Raw genomic sequence first — 22,197 nt, forward strand, 5'->3', positions numbered from 1 at the left:
GTCAGCAGTCTTCCCAGTGATTATGGAGCCTACTGAGACAGACTAAGGGACCTTTTTAAATGCTTAGGAAGCCTTTGCAGTTGTTTTCTTTTAATTATTCTACTTTACTGAGATAATGACTTGTGTTTTCATTGGCTGTAAGCCATAATCATCAACATTAACAGAAATAAACACTTGAAATAGATCGCTCTGTTTGTAATAACTCTATATTATATACGAGTTTCACTTTTTGTATTGAAGAACTGAAATAAATTAACTTTTTGATGATATTCTAATCTTGTGAGAAGCACCTGTGTGTGTATATATATATGGTATATATCCGGTGAGGCATTGCCAGTGGCTTCTGCTTGTATTTGATGCAGCTGTTTCTGACACAGACATTCCATGCCGAGCAAACAGGATGTGCACGAGCTCAGATCATTTCCTGTTGGTTGTATAAACTTTATTACATAAAATAATAGTTATCATTGAGATATTGTTATCAGCTTCCACAGTTTAGAATAATAATCTAATGACTAGATTGTGTTCTAGAAAATAATGACATATGACCATTGCTGATACTGTTTACTAGTTACATAGGGAAGTCGCTAAGATGTCTTCTAGAAGTCTAACACTCCACCTGTGGTTTACTGTGGGAGTTCTTATATCAATTGTTAGACTGTAGGATTTACTTGTACATTAGTGGGCTGAAAATGAGTAATAAAATAATCAAATAGCTGACTTTTGTAAAATGGGCTTTATCCCAGTAGAAGGATTATTTTGCTTTTGGGTTGTTTCATAATGCACAGAGGGTGGGTCCACTGCTTAGGACCCCCATTAATCAGAGCAAAGAGTCATTCACAAAAAGTGTCTCTTGCTCTGGCAGACCTTGTTCGTTTCCTTGTAATTAACAGGTAGTCCTTAGGGGGTATATATTTCTCGTTCATGTTAAAATGATTCCATTTTTGTTGGACAGTAGAATTCAACATTATTCATTTCTCATCATGGTACTAAGATTTATATGGGAAATATTCAGTACTTCAGCTTCTTTAGAAGTGCTTTCACCCGTGAAGAAAGTTTTACTCCATGAATTCTACTCTAGTCTCCTGTTCCTCCTTGATGGAAATACTGTATGCTGCTGGATTATGAGAGGAAACGGGTGCACAAAACGCCCCTCATGTGAACTAAAGGAAACCATCAAAGCCCATAATAATATCATGATGATACAGTAACAGCTGCATGAGGATTTCATGTCCTAACCTTGCTTATCACTCCTTCCTGATTGCATGGTCCTCATGTTTATTACTTAAAGGTGATTCAAGAAAATGTCTGAATGCTTTTGTATTACTTAAATGGATTGCCCCCTGTGTAAAAAAACAAAAAAAACATTAAACTCACCTACTGGTGTTATTCCAGTGACGTCGGGACTGGGTCTTCCAGCGCTTGTATGACATTGTTATGCCCCATAATTGCTGCAGCCCATCAGTGGTTGCTGAAAGGCTGCAGCACTCATAAGGCATAATAATGTCCTGGGAGGTGAGTATAAGGTTTTTTTTTTATATTAAACAAAGGATTACAGCATTATAGATTGTCCAAGTAGTGGACAACCCCTTAAAGGGAATCTGCCATCAGGTTTTTGGCACCTAATACAAGAGCAGCATCATGTAGAGATAGAGACCCTGATGTGTCTATGTGTCACTTACCGGACTGCACTCTTTAGTTTTGATAACATAACTGTTTTATCAACAGGATTTTATCACTAGAAGACTAGTACTCGTGCTACCATATAGTCCTCCATAGTCATAAACTTTATATAATCCTGCACAGTGTACACAGAAAGCTGCTAATCAGTGATGTAGGTGGGGTAATACAGAGCTCAGCATTCAGAGAGCTGTTAGATCTGCAGCCGATAAAACAGTGATTTCATCAAAACTGCAGTAACCAACTCAGTAAGTGATACATCACTGGCATCAGGGTCTCTGCCCCTAAATTATTCTGCTCTCAGATGGGGTAGCAAAAATATGGAGAGAGATTCCCTTTTATTATTCTCTTGGACATCGTGTCAAAATTATGCAAATGTCAGATGGGTGAGATTATTATAAAATGCAATAAATGAAAAACAGTATATAAATATGAATTAAATACTGTAGCTTCCATTTTAACCCTTTAAGGACAATTTGGCTTTTTTTTAATTAATTCTTATATTGGAATTTTTTTAGTTTATTTCTCTGTCTTTTGGCTAAAAGAGTTATGTTATCAATGGTACCACTTCTGGGTATGAATGCATTCATTAACTTTCATTTATTTTTATGGGACCGGAAATTTTTTCTTTTGCATATACACTTTCTTGGAGCATAACTTGTTTCACTTTTCCATTAATAAAGTTTCACAAGATTTATTTTTTTTTGCTGTTGAATAGTAGCATGCAGTTTATTTTTTTTATGTCAGTTCCTTTCTAACAGTGATACATCGCTGGAATTGGGGTCTCTGCCACTAAATCATGCTGCTCTTATATAGTGTAGTAAACACCTGGTGACAAGAGTCCATTTAATAATACCAAATCATTCTAAATGCAGAATAATAAGCAATAATTGTGTAGAAACTAGAGTAGAGTCCTACATTATCATCTAGGTAGGTTTGGGTTTCTTGCAGGCTTTTGTCGCTCTACATCCTCAAAAGACACTTTGATTACACCAATCACAGTTGTTGTTCGACCTGCGAGAAACTTACGGTACTTGCAACTCCATTTTCATGATCTGATATATCAGTTGCAGGAATATTAGATACAATTCTTCTACATGCAGATGAACATATTCCTATAGATTACAATTGTCACGTGTGTGGTCCCACAATTGGATGCTGACTCTGTCAGACTCTTAAAACAAATGTTTCCTCTACAAAACTTATATTCACTTCTAAAAGTCCTGATATTCTTGTGGTAGCTCTCTAGTACTTTCTTATAGCTATGCGATGGAATATTGGTATTGTAGACAGAAGGGGTAGTAAGTCAGTGTTCTGGGGAACAGCTATATCCTCGCCAAGGATTTGGCACTCCACAAATCAAATCAGGCTTTGATGTCCATTCATTTATGTAGCAGGCTGGAAATGAGCTGTACTCCATTAGAGCCATAATTCTCCAGAATAGGACAGCTGTCGAGGTTACCAGAAAATAGAAGCATTGAGCCGTGGCGCTGGTCACTTACAGGTCTCAGTATTGCTTTTACAATTGATAATGTGCAGGATACCTTTTGAAATTGATTAAAAATGCAAGTAGGCAAAGCTATAGTAATGGCTGTAGGATCTACGTTGTAACGCCAGTATAAAATGTGACCAGTGTACTGTGCCCATGTTTAACAGTCATTTATGGATATGAACCTTGGTTCTTCTAAACCCAACTGCAGCATCAAGTTTGGCTCATTGCCCTCTAGTAGTTTGATATTGCGCTGACGTGGTAAGAACCAGGTCTTTTAGGATGGTTAATATTTGTACAACGCCTTCTGCTGCGCTTTCAGGGTTTAAGATTAATTGTTTTTGCATTTGACATATTAAAGCTACTCCTTGGTCACCAGTTCCACTTTAGCAGACCAGGCCCAGATTGTGTGACAAAAGGGAACATGTGATGTTATCATTTATCTGTGATTATATCTAGCTCGGCAGCATCTTACAGCTGTTCTAAATATGTCTGAACGCAATACCTAATGTCTGAAAATCATAATAGAGATACGATCTAAATCTCTGCTTAAGGCTTCAGTGAGCAGCACATCAATGAGACTGTAGCCTGACACGAACTTGGAAACGCTACCATCCCATATGTCAACCTGAAAAGTGGCCTTGTAGTAACTGTGTGTAGAGGCTATCACTCACTCTTAATTATATTTATTTAGGGTGCACAAATTACTTATTCTGCCAGTAATGTACCATGTCTAATTGCAGGGTTTACATTTGTAATTGTATTAATGATGGAATTACTTATAATAGTAATTACTTGCATGTGTTAAATAAAATTCTTCACACTATCTATCTATCTATCTTAGCAAAAAAATGGAACAACACCAATACTTAAAGAAAGAAAAGGTAGGGTGCAAAGCATCCCAAACAATTAAGTAAAACTGCTAAAGTAAAAAATAGGCAGCACTCCAAAAGTAGCAAAGATAAAAGGATCTTTACTAGCCCATGTGGCGTGGCAGCGACGTTTCGGTTACATGCTGGCTTGAGTAAAGTTCTGTGTAACCGAAAAGTCGCCGCCACGCTCCAGGGGCCATTAGGCCCTTCACCCCAAAGCCTGTTTTCACCTTAATGACCAGGCCAATTTTTTGAATTCTGACCAGTGTCACTTTATGAGGTATAACTTTAGAACGCTTTCCAGTGATTCTGAGATTTGTTTTCGTGACATATTGTACTTAATAATAGTGGTAAAATTTCTTTGATATGCCTTGAGTTTATTTATGAAAAAAAATTCAAAATTTGGCAAGAATTTTGAAAGTTTTGCAATATTCAAACTTTTAATTTTTATGCCCTTAAATCAGAGAGTTATGTCACACAAAATAGTTAATAAATAACATTTCCAACATGTTTACTTTACATAAGCACAATTTTTGAAACATTATTTTTTTTTTAGGAAGTTATAAGGGTTAAAAGTTGACCAGCGATTTCTTATTTTTACAACAAAATTTACTAAACCATTTTTTTTAGAGACCACATCACATTTGAAGTGACTTTGAGGGGTATATATGACAGAAAATACCCAAAAGTGACACCATTCTAAAAACTGCACTCCTCAAGGTGGTCAAAACCACATTCAAGAAGTTTATTTAAGCCCCCGTCTCACATAGCGAGATCGCTAGCGAGATCGCTGCTGTGTCACGGTTTTGGTGACGCAACAGCGACCTCACCAGCGATGTCGCTATGTGTGACACTTTGCAGCGATCAGGCCCCTGCTGTGAGGTCGCTGATCGCTGCAAAATGTCCTGGACCATTTTTTGGTCTTTGCCCTCCCGCTGGTCAGCACACATCTCTGTGTGTGACCAGCGGGAGCAGCGATCAGGCTGGTAACCATGATAAACATCGGGTTACTAGGGGCACACGCTCACCTAGTAACCCGTTGTTTATCATGGTTACGAGCCTGCTAAAGTGAGCGGTAACCTCCCGCTCACCGTAGCAGAGTGGTAACCATGATAAACAACGGGTTACTAGGTGCGCGTGTGCCCCTAGTAACCCAATGTTTATCATGATTACCAGCCTGCTCCTGCTTCAGCAGGCTGGTAACCAGGAGCAGGACATCGTGGAAAGATTCTTTCCACGATGTCGCTGCTCCCCTGATCGTTGGTGAGCCTGCCTGTTGACAGCTCACCAGCGACCACATAGCGACGCAGCAACGATCCCTGACAGGTCGTATCGTTGTCGGGATCGTTGCAGCGTCGCTAAGTGTGACGGGGCCTTAACCCTTCAGGTGCTTTACGGGAATTAATGGAACGTGGAAGGAAAAAATAAACATTCAACTTTTTTTTACACAAATTTTCATGTAGACCCAATTTTTTTACTTTCACAAGGGTAACAGGAGAAAATGGACCCCAAAATTTATTGTGCAAGTTCTCCTGAGTACACAGATATGCCATACATTGGGGAAAACCACTGTTTGGGTGCACAGCAGGGCTTGGAAGAGAAGGAGAGCCATTTGACTTTTTGAATGTAAAATTTGCTGACATAATTAGCAGACACCATGTCACATTTGGAGAGACCCTGATGTGTCAAAACAGTGGAACCTCACCCACAAGTGACACCATCCTGGAAACTAGACCCATCAGGGAACTTGTATAGATATGTCGTGAGCACCTTGAACACCCAGGTGCTTCACAGAAGTTTATAATGTTGAGCCATGAAAATGAAAAAAATCTAATTTTTCCCACTAAAATGTTTTTTAGCCTCAAATTTTGCATTTTCACAAGGGTAGCAGAAGAAAATGGACTCCAAAAAATTGTTGTGCAATTTCTCCTGAGTACACAGATACCCCAAATGTGGGTGAAAACTACTATTTGGGTGCACATCAGGGCTCCGAAAGGAAGGAGTGATGTTTTGGAATGCAGATTTTGATGGAATGGTCTGCGGGTGTCATGTCACTTTTGGAAAGCCTCTGATGGGCCTAAACAGTGGAAAATCCCCACAAGTGATGCCATTTTGGAAGCTAGACCCCCTCAAGGAATTTATCTAGATGTGTGGTGAGCACCTTGGTCCCACAGGTGCTTCACGGAATTTTACAACGTTGATCTGTGAAAATGGATAAAAAAATGTTTCCACAAAAATAGTTTTAGCCCCAAATCTTTTCATTTTTCACAAGGATGGCAGGAGAAAATGGACCTAAAAATTTGTTGTGCAATTTCTCCTGAGTAAGCCGATACCCCATATGTGGTCGAAAACTACTGTTGAGGCACAGTGCAAAGCTCAGAAAGGAAGAAGCGCCATATTGGAGTTCATATTTTGCTGGGCTGGTTTGACAGTGCCATGTCACATTGGCTGAGCCTCTGAGGTGCCAGAACAGTGACCCCATTTTACAAACTACACCTATCAATTAATTCATTTAAAGATGCACTGATCATATTGACATCACAGGTGTGTCACAGCATTTTATACCATTGGGCAGTGAAGAAAAAAATATTACATTTTTAACACCAAAATTTTGTTTTAGCCCTAGATTTTACATTTTAACACATGGAAATTGGTAAAAATGGCACCAAAATTTCTCCCCTAATTTCTGTTGAATGTAGAAATACCCCATATGTGGCTGTACTTTACTGCTAAGCCACAAGGCGAGACTCAGGAGTGTATGAGCGCTATTTGCCTCCTTGAGCACAGATTTTCCTAAAATAGTCTGCAGACTCCATATACAGAGCCCCTGAGTACTAGAAGAGCAAAATCCCCCCTCAAATGACCCCATTTTAAAAACTATACCCATTTGGGAACTTATGTACAGGTGTAATGACAATTTTGACTCCATAGATGTTTTCCAGAAACAAGCAGCAGTGGATGTTGCTGAGTGAAAATTGCAAACTGCTATTATAATGACCAGTACATTGTAGTGATCAGTACATTATAGCGACCAGTATGTTTTAATGCCCGCACATTGTGCCCAGCTCATGCTTTTGAAGACACACACCAGTAAATTATGCAGGCTCTCATCGCTACAGAAAGCCAAACATGTGGACGCTAAATGTGGTTTAGACACACTGGGTCTCAGAAGGGAGGGCGACATTTGGATGTGGGAGTGCAGAATTCGCTGGACTTCTTTTGGGGGGCAAGGAGCCATAGTGCTTTTCGAGAGCCTTTGTACTACCAGTAATGTGGAAGCCCCCTATATTTCCATTAACAGATGGCGGACCTGAGTGGGGGCTTTTTTTGTGGATTGAGTTGAAGTTTTTATTGGTAACATTTTACATAACATTTTGGATCACATTTATCCAGCGCTCTACTTATTTTGGTGTTTCCATCTAAATCTCCGACTGATGTGATTCAGATTAAATCCCTGAGGGATCTATTCACTATAATGAGGCCGCAGAGTTACTCTGGACTCCGTCTGGCCTCTGTTCAGCATTGTCCTTCTTTTCAGTAACGCACAAAACTGTGGCCGACGGCACTTTTATGTACACCAAAAAAGACAGACTCTGCCAGATCACAGGTCAGACAGCGTCCAGTGCCTCTATCTGCTTCATTATAGGGAATCTTCTGTCGGGGGTTCTGTCTGAATCATGTATTTCAGATATTTACACAAAAACCCCGATGTAAGTGCTAAGTGCAGAGCCGGAGATAAATGTGAGCCGAGCCATACTGCGATCTTTGGGAGGCAGAATAAACAAATCAATAGTAGGTAAAGAATTTTTTTATTTATTTTTTATGCAGTTCCTCATGTGTTATAAGTGATATGACGACTTTATTCTTCGGGTCGGTGTGATTACAGTGATACCAGATTTATATCGGGCTTTTATGTTTGGCAGCTGTCACACACTAAAAGACTTTTTTTTTTGCAAAAACTAAGTTTTTGCATCGCCATATTTTGATAGCTATAATTTTTCCATATTTCTGCTGACAGAGTCATGTGAGGGCTTTTTTTTTTTGGGACGAGTTGACGTTATTATTGATACCATTTTCGGGCATATGACATTTTTTGATCACTTTCTATTCCGATTTTTGGGGGCAGAATGAACAAAAACCAACAATTCAGGAATTGTTTTTTTTTTTATGCCCTTCTGAGTGTGGTAAGATTGGTAAGGTAGCTTCATTCTTTGATTCAGTACAATTACAGCGATACCACATTTATATTGTTCTTTCATGTTTTGTCGCTTTTACACAATAAAAACTAATTTACAGAAAAAATAATTCTTTTTGCATCGCTTTATCCTGAGAGCTTTAACTTTATTACTTTTCCGCTAACAGAGCTGTATGGCGGCTTTTTTTTTTGCAGGACAAGATCATGTTTTCAGCAGTACCACTTTTACTTACATCCAACTTTTTGATCGCGTTGCACTTTTTGTCCGGCGGTATGATGATAAAGTATAGTTTTTTGCCTCGTTTTTTTTTTTTTTTTTTTTACGGTATTTACTGAAGCAGTTACCTAGTGGGACAGTTTTATAGGTCAGGTGGTTCCGGACGTGGTGATACCAAATATGTGTATTTTTTTTTTGTTTATTTTTTTTTACATAAATATATTTATTCGATGAATATTTTTTTTGTTCTTTATTTTGTGATTTTTTTCTTTAACTTTTTTACATTGTCCCAGGATGGGACATAAACTTCAAAGTGACAGATTGCTAATCTAATACTCTGCCAAGCTTCTGCACTGCCCTGCAGAGCATCAGATCAGCGTGTGACTGGCAGGGAGGAGGCATGTCAGCGCCTCTCTCTGAGCAGGCGCTGACAAGCCACCTTCATGAAGGACCCTGCGGCCATCTTGGGACCGGGGGTCACAATGGAGACCACCAGCGCTGATATGCTGATGGGATCACAGAGGGAGCTCATGCCCTCTTCATTGCCCTGCGATGCCACTGTCACTATTGACAGCGGCATCACAGGGTTTAAATGCTCGCGATCTGTGCTAGCACCGATTGTGGGCATTGCTGCATGGTGTCAGCAATGCATGCACACCCGCATGTGATTACGGCGGATCTCAGCCTGAGCCCGCTCGATCACTGCGCTGTATATATACTGCTCTTTGCAGGAACGCAGCTCCCGCAGAGCAGTATATATACGGCGCATGTCGGGAAGGGGTTAAAGGTCCTTTTTACTTTGCTGATTTTGGAGTGCTCACCTAGGGTACAGAATAGTAGCTCCTGATAAGAGGTCCAACTGCTGCTGCCTCGTCACTGAGGCAGACCCTGCAGGTAAAATTCACTAGAATTAAAAAATACTTTAAAATAAGCTGCACGGCTGGAAGAATGTCTCTTGCTGCAAAAATAGTAGCTGAAGGTTATTTTACTGGATAATGCATTTATAAGCCGTACTGGCATTTTTATCAAGTAAAAAAAGGTCAAGTCTCTGTTGTTTTTTTAACTTGAAAAAGATGCCAGTACAGCATAGTAACGCATTGTACAATAAAAGAACCATCAGCTACTATTTTTGCAGTAAGAGACTTTTTCCAGCCTATTTTAAAATGTTTTTTCCATATTATGTATATGTCACTAAGTCTTAGTATTCTAGCATTTGTACAGGACGGCCCTTTAAATATACATAAGCACAAATGACTCTCACATTCTTTAGATATACAAGCAACAACATCTACACCGTAGATCTGCAGTATAATTGAGGTTTAACGTCGATGCCTGGCAAATATTTCTTCTAGGCTGTAATATAGTTTTGAGCAAAACGCAGGAATTTTAGCTTCTCTCATCTAAAGAATTCCTTTTGCTAAATAATCCACTTAAGAATAGCATTTTATGTAACCAACGCCTTTACATCCCTCCTCACAATAATGCTGTAAACTGTGCAGAACACTGTCTCTGATGCCAGCATTCCTCACATGCATGTAACAGAAGAGGACAAGTCTTGTATATGCAGAACACATGAATTAGGTAGATGATCCATAACCAAATGCTATACCTTGAGTTTTTCCCTTCCACTACAGTGCTAGGCTACAAAGATCAAGAGAAATGAAAACACTTGCAAAAGCAACTCAAATGTTCTTTTGAAAATGGCATCCACACCTGTTTTTATATATTCTAAGAGAATTAAATATTAATGATATATTTATATAAAGTTAGTGCTTAGAAACCTTCATTTGGCAAAACTTAATTCCCCATGTACATCATTGGATTAAAGTTGTCTGAGCCATCCAATATCAGTGGGATTGGATAGCCTTCTAATGTGTATAGGGCCTCCTGTCTGTTCTCTGACAGATGAGGTATTGGTAATTTTGAATTTAAATTCCAATTCGTTTGTCCTTCCTAAAGATAAGCGAGTACCAGAGTTGTCTGATGGCGGCTTACTTATCTCTCCCCATTCATTGAAAACACATGCACATCCATGGGTATGGGGAGTAGGCATAGCTAGCTGGTGACTGAACAAGCATGCAATGGACATTTATGTAAAAGTGTATAGGCACCTCTAGGTTTTAAATACATGAAAGCACCATTCCAGCGTTTTTTGTTATTGCATCGCTGGAGTGGTGCTTCTAATCTAAGGTTCCTGTCTCATACTTGGCCACCACCGTCTTCACCTTCTATTGCAGCCGCTCCAGTTTGTGACCTGCCAGATTGTTCCAGTGTTTGAGAGCCTCGTTTTGGCTTTCATGGACTTACATTGAGCTCTTGTGACCGTTACTTCTGAATTCCGGTCAGTCAGAAGTTTTGGCCACAAGAAGGCGTAGCAAGACTGGAGGGGCGATGATAAAATGTGAAGGCGGAGGTGGGAAAGTATAAGACTACGGTCATGGAACTTAGATTGGAAGCTCCACTCTAGTGCTGCAATAAAAAAAAACCGCTGGAGTGCTGCTTTAAAGTTCAAAACCCCTTTTTGTGTTTCCATTACCCTTTCCTTTTTTATGGCTATAACTACACAATCTTCATAACTGTCCTTACCATCAAAGGTAAAGTTTGTATATAACCATAACTTGTGTCTATTATCTGTATATTTGTAGCATATACATGTGTTACACTACAGATCCCAGTAGGGGGCAGTGTGACCCATAGTAAAGTGAAGAATATTTAACCCTTCCAGTCCATACTGCCAATAGAGAGGGATGATTATTGCACATTGAAGGATGCACTTCCAGTCCCACCCTCGCTAGCCTAACATACTCGATTGTTCTTCAATCCACATTATATGGCACATTTTGATATTGAAAGTTTAGTTCAATGATTCAGCTCCTGGTATGAGGCATGAAGGTAAAATGCATGGCCCCTGTCTCTTTAAGGGACTTTACTCATACATATTTATATATATTTTTTCGCAGTTAACTTTTCAGTCCAGATGTACAAGATGAAACCAGCGTCTACTCAACCATGTCATTATAGATGAAAATCTGACATGTAGAGTGGGCAGCTACATAAAGAGTCTTTTAATGATAAAACTTTGGCTGAACTGGACTATATTTTACAAGCAAATTTTGTTCTAGGAACACATGTACATTCAATAAGAGAAACATCCTTGTAACCTCTCAGCTATTCCAACTGAGGAGTCGTATTTTTGTCTACCAAGCACGCCAGGGCCTGACTCATCCAATCTTTCCACCAATTATTTGTAAAACTGCAAACCCCATCTTCTGTGGCTGGAAATGATTGTGCATGTCCCAGCTCGTTTCACCATTATTTTGTTGTGTAAACAGGCTGACTAACACCCGATGAACGAGCAAAATGCTCATTCATTGGGTGAAATTATTTTCTTATGCAACATGAAAGATCATCATTCGTGGCGGTGCGTTGTCCTCTCGCTGCCGAGAATAAAGGCAGCCTAGTACTGATCACTCAGTGCGCATCATTCGCTTGGGTTTTCCTGTGTAAACAGGCAGTGAAATGATCGCCGATTGATAAAAGTTTATCCTACCGCAGTCTATTGTGCCGCCGGTTGATGCATGTAAACAGACACTTAGGTGCTCAATTTTTATATTTTTTTAAAACTATTGTATCGTTTATTACTAAACATATTTCTATGTATAAGCAGATTGTAGTGCATAATATCCACTGTCGTCTCTCACCATCATGACATAAGACTAAGCCAAGCACTGGCAACCCATGCCAAGCACTGACAGCAAATATAGATTTCCGGTGCCTCCTGCAGGAAGCGTCCCTCCTATTCAACAAGGCAAATAATAGAAGAAAGGGACAATACAGATAACAAATCTTTCCTGATACAAATGGAAATCAGGTCATTATTGTGACTAGACCAAGGATAGTTTGTGAGAGTTCATACCATTTGCTCCTCCAGATTAAAACCTCACTCACAGGACAGTAATTAGTCCTACTCCTTCGTCAGCTAACGACTGGTTTGGAATTGAATGAAACTCACAAAAACTTTCTTGCTCAGAAAGATCTCTAAATTACTTGTGCAGCATTTCTCATCTTTAAGATGCTGCAGTTTCACCAATGTTCTTGCCGGTTGACGATAACATGTTAACAATCCCATCTTATTTTAAAATCCATTGAAGTTTTAAAATACTCATCTTGAGTCCTATCAGCTACATTTTTATTAATTTCCTCTATATTTGGAAGTTTCTGCTTTCGTCGCTAAGTATTGCATGAACACATATGAGAGGCTGCACTATCTGTGCCTAGTTATAGAAGACATTAATATCTTTACTTACTAACTTGATAGTGAGAGACAGGAGGAAGTTACATACTTAATTTATTGGGAGAAATAGCAAGACTCTCCCATCGTTGGCTATATCAATTATGATGGGTAGAAAGAAATGGCGTTCTGTATGTAGCCTCAATCCTTTCCAGATAGTCCTACCTCACTCTTTCTTTAGAAATAATATCAAATTGCCTCTTCAGAGAAAAAGAGGACTTGAACTCTATAGCGCCACCTATTGGAAGCAGCAATCCTACAAGTCACAATCAACCCTTTAATCAGTCGTGCAATATGACTTAGGATAAAAGCCAAATCAGAATCTCAATTTGCAGACACGGTGTTTCGGGCTGTTGGCCCTCATCAGTGCAAAGTATGAGAACTGATTTGGCTAGGTGAGAGGCTCTGGACTGAGGTGTAAGGGGTAACGTTTCTCCTTGTGGAGAGTGACACAACGGCTCTGTCATGCCAAGGTAAGGAGGCTTATTCGCCATGCAATGTAAAATAATGTAAGCACAGATAGAACTACATTCCCTCTATAAACAAGTAATTTTATATGTGACATAATCATTTATAAAGGAGGTAGCATTATCTGTGCTTACAATATTTCCAGGGAAAGAGCAAGGTAGTACTATCTGTGACTAGTTCATCTATACTTTCTGTTCCTACTTAATTTATGGATAAAACAGGAAAACTGATAATTTTGGATATATAATTTTGTAGGTAAAAGATGTCTTGAGACAAAAGTGCAGAGATAGTGGTCACTTTTTCCTTCACACAAACTTTTATTAGGTTGTCTTAAATTATGTGAGTTACAAAACTTGCAGCTTTTTATAGTAAAGGGGTATTCCCATCTATAACATCCTATCCAAATATGTAGCAGGTGAGGTAAAAAGAATATTAGCAAATACCTCCAATTAGAAATGTAGTATAGTTCTACTGATGTGCTATGTTGCTTACCCCATGTGCAGGGCATTGCAGTAGCTTAGGGATCCAAGGTTACGACCACTCACATAGTGACAGTCAGTTTTTAGTGGTCGTAACCATTGATATCTAAGCTACTGCATTGTCCTGCACATGGGGTAAGTGACATAGCGAATCAGAAGAACTATACTACATCTCTAATTGGGGAATTTTGCTAAAATTATTATTATTATTATACCTACTATATATTGGGATAGGATCTGGGAGATGGGAAAATCCCTTTAACCCAATTCATTAAATAAATATGCGTACATAAGTAGATTTGATTTTGTTCCCAATCTTAGAAATGTCCCAATTTATTCTTAGGATGCCCATAGGAGAGAGCCATTTATGTACAACACCATACAAATGCAGACAACAGACGCACACACGCATCAGCTAATTAATAACATGGATTGAGACAAAGTCACAATAAAAAGGTCAATTAAACCAGATGTGAAGTGAAATTCACCACATCAGAGATAGGGAATTAATGTCTTCAATGTGTAAATGTAGGAAAAGAAAGAAGGGATAAGACAGAAAACCAAAAAATATGTTCAGACGCAAAAGTAAACCTTATGGGTATAACAGTTTGGAAGGAGGAAATTAGAAGTTAATATACAAGAAGCTAGGCTTCCTTCACCCGGGGCGAAGGTTCGGCTTACTATCCTAGCCCTGTATATAAAATCCCTGGAAAGATACAGTGGCTTGTTGATATTTCCTGTTACCCAGCACCCAATACACCTGCATTGGTTGCTCCTTTCTAGCTACGCCCCTGGTTATGGAGAATATACTAAGGTTTGGGGAAAATTGGGCTCTTCAGAGAACTAAATTACTTTTTCAAGATCCTTATTCATTGGGAGTCTTTACCGCATGAGCTAGTGATGAGAAGCTGAGAGGACTCAGTGCTAATAATGTACTGACTTTGCTGCTAGGACCCTAGAACGCTCACCCCTTTGCCACTGAATTATCCTCTTAATGCCATGTCTTGGCACTGACACAATTTTTCAGAGTAACAGTTTTTGCATAAAGTAAAGCAATCTGAAGAATTTAGAAATCCTCCAGAAAACCAGAAAAAAAAGATAAGTATTTTCAAAGATTAAGTAATAGCGATGATGTGCTACCGTCTACACGAGGATTTCTAAAAGGGCATGTCATCGTTCTTCATTCCTCGCGGAGTCTCCAGGACAAACAAGCTGCAGGCGAAGCTTAGAGGAAGCCCTTTTGCGTGCAGTTTAATTCTGAATGTTATGAAAAGGAACTGGAGTGAGACAGTAATAATGCTCAGCAATGTCTATTTCTAGCTCCCCGTGACATCATACCCTATGTCCGTGTAATGGGCGCCATCTCAGAAATGCACCAAGCAAACAACAAAATCTAAAGGAGCAAAGCTTTTATGTAAAGGCTCAAGATATCCTCAAGCTAGATGTTACTTAGCTAGATGCCACATAGGAGTGATAATCACAAGGAGCGAATATTACATGAAGCGTATGCCATGTCCACTGACTATCTATCTATCTATCTCATATCTATCTATCTATCTATCTATCTATCTATCTATCTCATATCTATTTATCTATCTATCTCATATCTATCTATTATCTATCTAACATTTATCTATCTATCTCTATCTATCTATCTATCTATCTTTCCATCTATCTATCTATCTATCTTTCCATCTATCTATCTATCTATCTATCTATCTCATATCTATATATCTATCATTTATCTATCCATCTATCATTCCATATGTCTATCTATCTATCTATCTATCTCACATCTATCTATCTATTTATTATCTTTCTATCTATCTATGATCTATTATCTATCTATCTATGATCTATCCATCTATTATCTATTCATCTATTATCTATATATCTATCTATGATATATCTATCTATTATCTATATATCTATCTATGATATATCTATCTATTATCTATCTATCTATGATCTATCTATGATCTATCTATTTATCTATCTATCTATCTATGATCTATCTATGATCTATCTATCTATTATCTATCTATTTATCATTTATTTATCCATCCATCTATCTATATATCTATCTATATATCTATCTCATAACTATCTATCATTTATCTATCTATCAATCTATCTATATATCTAACTTTCCATATATCTATATATCTATTTATATCTATCTATTATCTATTCATCTATCATTTATCTATCTATCTATCATTTATCTATCTATATATCTATCTATATATCTATCATCTATCTCATATCTATCTATTTATCAATCTACCACTTTTATTTCCAAGAATTATCCTTTTTAGAGTAAAAATTTAACATGACGCTTTTACAGTGGATTTTAAAAAGAAACTTTGGTTGAGTTTGCACTATTTTATGCTACTGCAATATTTAACTACTTGAAGATGGCATAATAATACACACAGTTTTTCTCACATTTTAATAATTATAATAATAATATTTTTTTTAAGGAATGAAATAATCAAAGATTCCATCAGATGCTGCTCTATCTGTAAACCTTCTTGGAAAATATAAAATAAATCATCTTATATATCTCTCATCCCTTATATGTCACTCAATTAATTCATTTATAGCCAAGGGGTATTTAGTGCTTTTATCCGCACTGTTTTCCAAGAGAATGGGTTACATAACGGATAGGATAATTCCATGCGCCATATTCAAGTGGCTTCGGCTAACCCACATTTTTCTGGCTAGTCTTCTAGTCTACATAAAACAGATAATAGAAATGCTGGCAGCTGAAATGTGGTTTATATAAATACGCCATTGCTTTGTATAGAACTTGATTCTAAAAATCTTATTTAAATGTTTCAAGAATGAATCTAACTTGCTCTTGACTTTATTTGGGTTATTAGTACATTTATAGTTACAACATTTTTGGAGCTGCCCTACATCTCATTACTTATTCACCCCTTCTGAACTTCAGTGATCCAGCTTGTGTGATTAGAGGAAAGCGTTCCATATATTTCCCTAGAGTGACCCATAGTGGTAGTAGAAGGGCACAGCATGACACTGGCACAGGGTGACAATACATCTGCCTTCACAACTCAATTTCTATGTCTGACCTATTTTTTGCCTTGTAAAGAGAACAAGAATCCTGACCGATACATGAAGCCAGTGAAGCAACATAAACCGCTTCATCTGATACAGATATCCTAGAATAACAATTTGATCAGCTTCAATCACAAATTGATAAACTAAAATGTTATATCAAATATAAATTGAGGCAAAATAATTTTTCAGGGGTAATAATTTATACTTGCTTATTTTGAATATTCCTATAGCTCTCACTTTCTTCATGGTAATTTATGTTATCAATTATCGAGTGGTATTAAAAAAAAAAATGGAAGAAAATGGAAGTATAAGAACTCCATTGCAATAATTTTATTAAAATGTAGACAACCCTACACACATTTATTCACAATGTAGATACACTGTAAAACATTTTTACAATGTATTTTGTCAGGGTAATTTTAACCTAAACCATCATACTTGTTATAGACCAACTGTGCTCCATAACCCACGAATGACCCTGATAGATGATAAAAGCTAAACTAGGGAGCAGGTCCATATACCACATTAAAAAAGTGACAAGGTTTCACCCATTGTACATCTTGTCTTACCCCAAATCCCCCAAATCAGATCCTAATATTAGCATAGCCTATAATATTCCCCTAAGATATTAAATGATAAAGTAGCGCATACCCGTCCCAGAACAAGATGACAAGATGACGTTCCACTTTCTTTTACAAATCTTTATTTGGAAGCGATGCTGTTAAAGTCTACAGCCTCCCAGCATATCATGTTCATGATGTCCCCTTATCATTTTACTATCCAGTACATCACAAGGAGCAAAATGACCAAAATGACCCCTGCATTGATTTGCCCCGAGATTACAGGATGCCAGCTCATAAGGTCATTGCTATATGTAAGGGATACACTATGAAAACAAGACAGCCATATGTTCCCTACTCAGTGACATGTGTACTGAGAGATTATTGTCTGCTAATCCATCTCTTTTGATCAAGCCCTACCTTTAGCATCCTGCTGATTCATCCCTAATAAATAAATCTGCTTAGGACAGGCAGCGAGGCTTAGCCTCAGCGTAAAGCTGAATTATTAAAACAAACAAGACACAAAATTCAAAGTCGGCCACAACAATGCAATAATATCGAGGAGAGATCATTTCTGCCAAGTTTACCCTACAAGTCAAATACCTCCTCTAGTTACAAGTCATGTCATAAAGCGGCACTGATTGTGCACTGGCAGCGATATCAAAGCTGTAATTTCCTGGGTCTGCTCTGCAAGAAACTTTTCAAAGGTCTTGGAACTTACAGAGACCAATTAACTCATTCAAGGGATCGCCAGACATTCATTCCTTCACTCGCATCCCCAGCCCTTGGGCTCCGCTTGGCAGAGGAGATGCTTAATGTAGTGTAGCAATTTGTGAGATGTTGATTTTTAATATCTTTTCGATATTTGCTTTTGTTTCATAAAAGGAAAATAAAAACAAGATGCAGCAAAAGTGCCCAAATATTTTCATTTTTTGGCTGATGCGTGCAAATCTTTGTAAAGAAGACGGGAATTATTAATAGTGCTTGCTCAGTAGATGAAGTAGATGCTTTAAAGAAGAGCAAAAAGTATTAACAATAGAAGAGATTGTATATCAAAATATAATACCTAAGAAGCGGAGTATAACTTAACTTATTTGTGCTGTATGTTATTATTATGCTTTGCTTGTACAGTGCCATTAATTCCACTGCATTTTACATACATTGTGTCCCCATTGGGGCTCACAATCTAAATCCCCTATCAGTATGGGAGAAAACCGGAGTATCCGGTGGAAACCCACACAAACACAGGGAGAACACACAAACTCCTTGCAGATGTTGTCCTTGGTGGGATTTGAACCCAGGACCCCAGCGCTGCAAGGATGCAGTGCTAACCACTGAACCACCACGCTTAATACAATGTAAGACCCAAATTAACACATTATAAGGCATGATGATAATGTGCAGAGAAAATATATATATAAATATATATATATATATATATATATATGCGCAGAGGTACGTTCCTGCTTACCTCGATATTAGATGCTTCTGACGTCACGTAAATGTCCCTGGACTCTCTGATGGACCCCCCCAAATTTTCTTCAGATTGCACGTTAGATGCAGCCACAGTTTGTGCACTTTTTTTCAGTCCTTCTAAAACTTTACAGAAAGGGGAAAGCTGTATAGTGAGAGGTATATTCTGGTATCCGATATCCTGACTGCAGAGAGGGTGCAGTAGGTCTTGGCATAGATGCTCTGCTGGAAAGTTGCTGAGCCTCTGCGCTGTGTTAGGTATCTGCTCGCTCTCACTCTGATACTGTAGTGCATTGGTGCTGGATGTCAATAGCAGAGCACAGAGCCTTCCTTCCCTCCCCTGTGAATAAATCCCATGCACCTAACCCACCAACCAATGCAGGACGGGACAGATGCCTGAACCAATCGCTGCCCCCTCTCCCTGCTCACTTTCTGAATGGTATGAGGCCCGGCCCACCTTCACTATAAAAACAAAGACAGGGGCACAAGCAGGCACCACAGACTAAGAATGACAAAAGGATGGAGTAGAGGAGAGCTGTAAAAAACAAGGGGGAGAGGGGGCTGTCTGTGAGGCTTGCAAAGGGTTACCAGGACCAGAATACGCTGACAGCTTGTATGGTTTCGATTTATAAGATTTGTTTTAGAAAATAACTCTCCCAACTTGCCAAACAAATTTCAATTTCATCTCATTTGTTTTCACATTGTTTGTTTAGGACGTTTCCCTGGTCATATTTCACGTTGCATTTTGCATATGTAGCAGAGCAGAATTCATCATATGCAGTGCAGCTGTGTTTGTCAGATATTGGAATATCTGGGGTCTTAAGTCTTCTTTATCATGATGCACAGAAAGTGCAGGGCTCGTACAACTAATGACACATTCTGCATCGATATATATTCAGTAGGGGCAAAAGTTATTCTGCGTACTGTAGAAATGAACATGAAAATATAATGTGAGTAGTTCACTTTGCTTGTTTTTCAGGGCAGTGTAGTTTAGGATGGAACATAGGTTTTATTGAAAAAGAAGCCACAGCAGGCTCGGGAAAGGAAAAGAAAACACAGTTGTTTTCTGTATAAATAGTCTTTGCCGTGAAGTTTCCAGACACCAAACCAAATGCAAACTGTTTCATAAACCCTCTGCCAAGCCAAATCTGTGGTTACTGTGCTTTTATTAAAATATGCAGTCATGTATAAAATGCCAAAAGAAAAAAGGCTGAAAATATAGATGTGATCCAGCGTCTTATCTGGGACGAGGCAGTGAAGTACAAGGACCGTCTCGTGTTCTGCATCTGTCGGCCACTTGCAACGTATTTTACAGTTGGTGTATACCACTACTTTCATTTTAATAAGACACCAATTACCAAGTTTGTTTTTACAGTGTCATTTATTGACTCAGGCTGGGGAGGAGGCGGATTTCAACTACTGCCATTTTTATTTCAAATCATAAACATCAATTTTAAGCCATCCGTAATAGATTGTTTAAGTTTGGCAAATCGGATTATATTATTATAAAAAGGAGATCAAAGATATATTGCTATACTGTAAAGTCTCCCAGCTTTGACTTGCATGTGTTGGATAATGAGAAACAGCTCCCTTACACACCGGCTTCTTAACACTGATCAATCACGTGTAGCGAATATAGAGCGATTCAAATCAGATGTAAGCACTTACTGCCTAATGGAGATTGCTACCTACTCCTTACACCTTCAGCATTTGTGTATTTAAGGCATAAGTTCCTTAATAGCAATAATAAATGCCACCTGTATTCAGTGCAATGACTCTGGCAGGAGAGGAGCTGAAAACATTCAGTCGTCACTGCGTGTTGGTATGCAGCGTTATTCTGTGTCCTATGCACAGCCAAGGTCTCATTCTCCTGGCTCTATTCTCATTCACACGGATCTTAATAAAATGATAGCACGTCCTAACACTCGCCATATTTCAGAGGTATTCTCCCCTAGTAAGCACAGTCAGTTTTAGACGGAGGTAAATTGGGTGATCCCATGGTCCTCAAACTCCCCGGTTTCCTGGAGAAAAGTCCCTTGGAACATCCCTGGACTGCTGCAGAAAGAGATTGCGCTATACTATATTTCTCCGATAAAGTCGTCAGGTAAAGTAGAGCATTATTTGGATAATGTATGAAAGTATTATTTATTTTACTATATGGTCATTGAAAGTATTATTTAGTATTAATATCTAATGTTATTATTTTTATTAGTTTTGGAAATGAAGGTAAAAAATGTAAATTAGTGAGCAAGGACTTCTGATTTGCTTTTGGTCACCAATTCTATATTAGTATTTTAGTTTTTCCATTTAAAATAATTATTTACAAAATTGCACTTTTAGCCTTATGCATAGGACAGGGAGAAAATGATTCCGCAAACTGTGCTCCTAACTTTTGGTTAGGGCGATCAGTTGCAATTTTACAAAGTGTTTTGACAGTCCTTCCTTTACATTTCCTCTCCTTTTAGGATTAGCTGAGCTAAAAAATGTAAACAGCATTGTGTGAACCTAGCCATTATGATTGTTTTCAATTCATTTTTATTAAATACTCAAAGAAATAAAACTTTGTGTTAAAACAAATATTGAAAAAAGTGTGACGTATGAAACATAACATATATATATATATATGTATATATGTATTAATTCTACTACAATTCTGATAATTCCTTTGAAAGAGATTACATTAGGAGACATTTCTGCTTCTGTGTTCCACTGAACACTCTGTTCATAAACAGAAATGATGCAACATCTAACTTTGACACATTGAGGCTGTTTGACTAAAGTGGTCTCACGTTTAGTGCAAACCTAGACTAGAAAGTATTAATATGCACTAAACTCAATCATTGTCTTATGCTGGGTGATAAATCTGGCACATTTATATACTTGTCTAGTCTAAGTTTATACCATTTGTTCATATGTCTTACTTTAGTCCACAAAGTTATGACAATTTCAGTGCAATTTTGCATGGGCTTGCCACTCTATAGTCATTTTCCTTTTTCTAATAAACCACATCCCTTGTTGAGCATGTTGAAAATTTGGCTAGAACATGTTTAAAACATAGAATAAATGTGGAACTATGCATGTTCGTTTTTGCATGTAGCTTAATAAATCAGTCCTTTATTCTGTAGGCTATATAAGCTTCTAAGTTTCAAAGGCAAAAAAAAGATGGTGAAAAGTGAAAATGGGAAAAAGTAAAGAAACGATTTTATAATAACCCTGCTATGGCACCCCATATCCTATGTTCTTCTACACCTAAAGATATCTCAACCACAGTGACCAGACCCAGTGTTCTACCACTAGCATTTCCTTAGTTCAGAGACTCTAAGGCTAGGCTCACACAGGAAAGGCGGAAGATGGTGTAGGTAGAATAAGCAGTCAACTCATCTATTACA

At 38.1% G+C, this 22,197-nt stretch overlaps 1 protein-coding gene across 1 annotated transcript in view; it reads right to left on the reverse strand.

The window, feature by feature from the left end:
• The window catches only part of NDNF (neuron derived neurotrophic factor), a 44,308-nt gene extending 24,983 nt beyond the window's left edge, over positions 1–19,325 (reverse strand). The window contains exon 1 of the mRNA XM_073641150.1: positions 18,807–19,325. The gene's annotated coding sequence lies outside the window, so the exon portion shown is untranslated. The remainder of the gene's footprint in view (positions 1–18,806) is intronic.
• Positions 19,326–22,197: the final 2,872 nt, after the last annotated feature.

This window comes from Phyllobates terribilis, unplaced genomic scaffold (genome assembly GCF_046119375.1).
Source record: "Phyllobates terribilis strain yellow unplaced genomic scaffold, ASM4611937v1 Scaffold_1__5_contigs__length_1240528914, whole genome shotgun sequence".
Classification (NCBI taxonomy): domain Eukaryota; kingdom Metazoa; phylum Chordata; class Amphibia; order Anura; family Dendrobatidae; genus Phyllobates; species Phyllobates terribilis.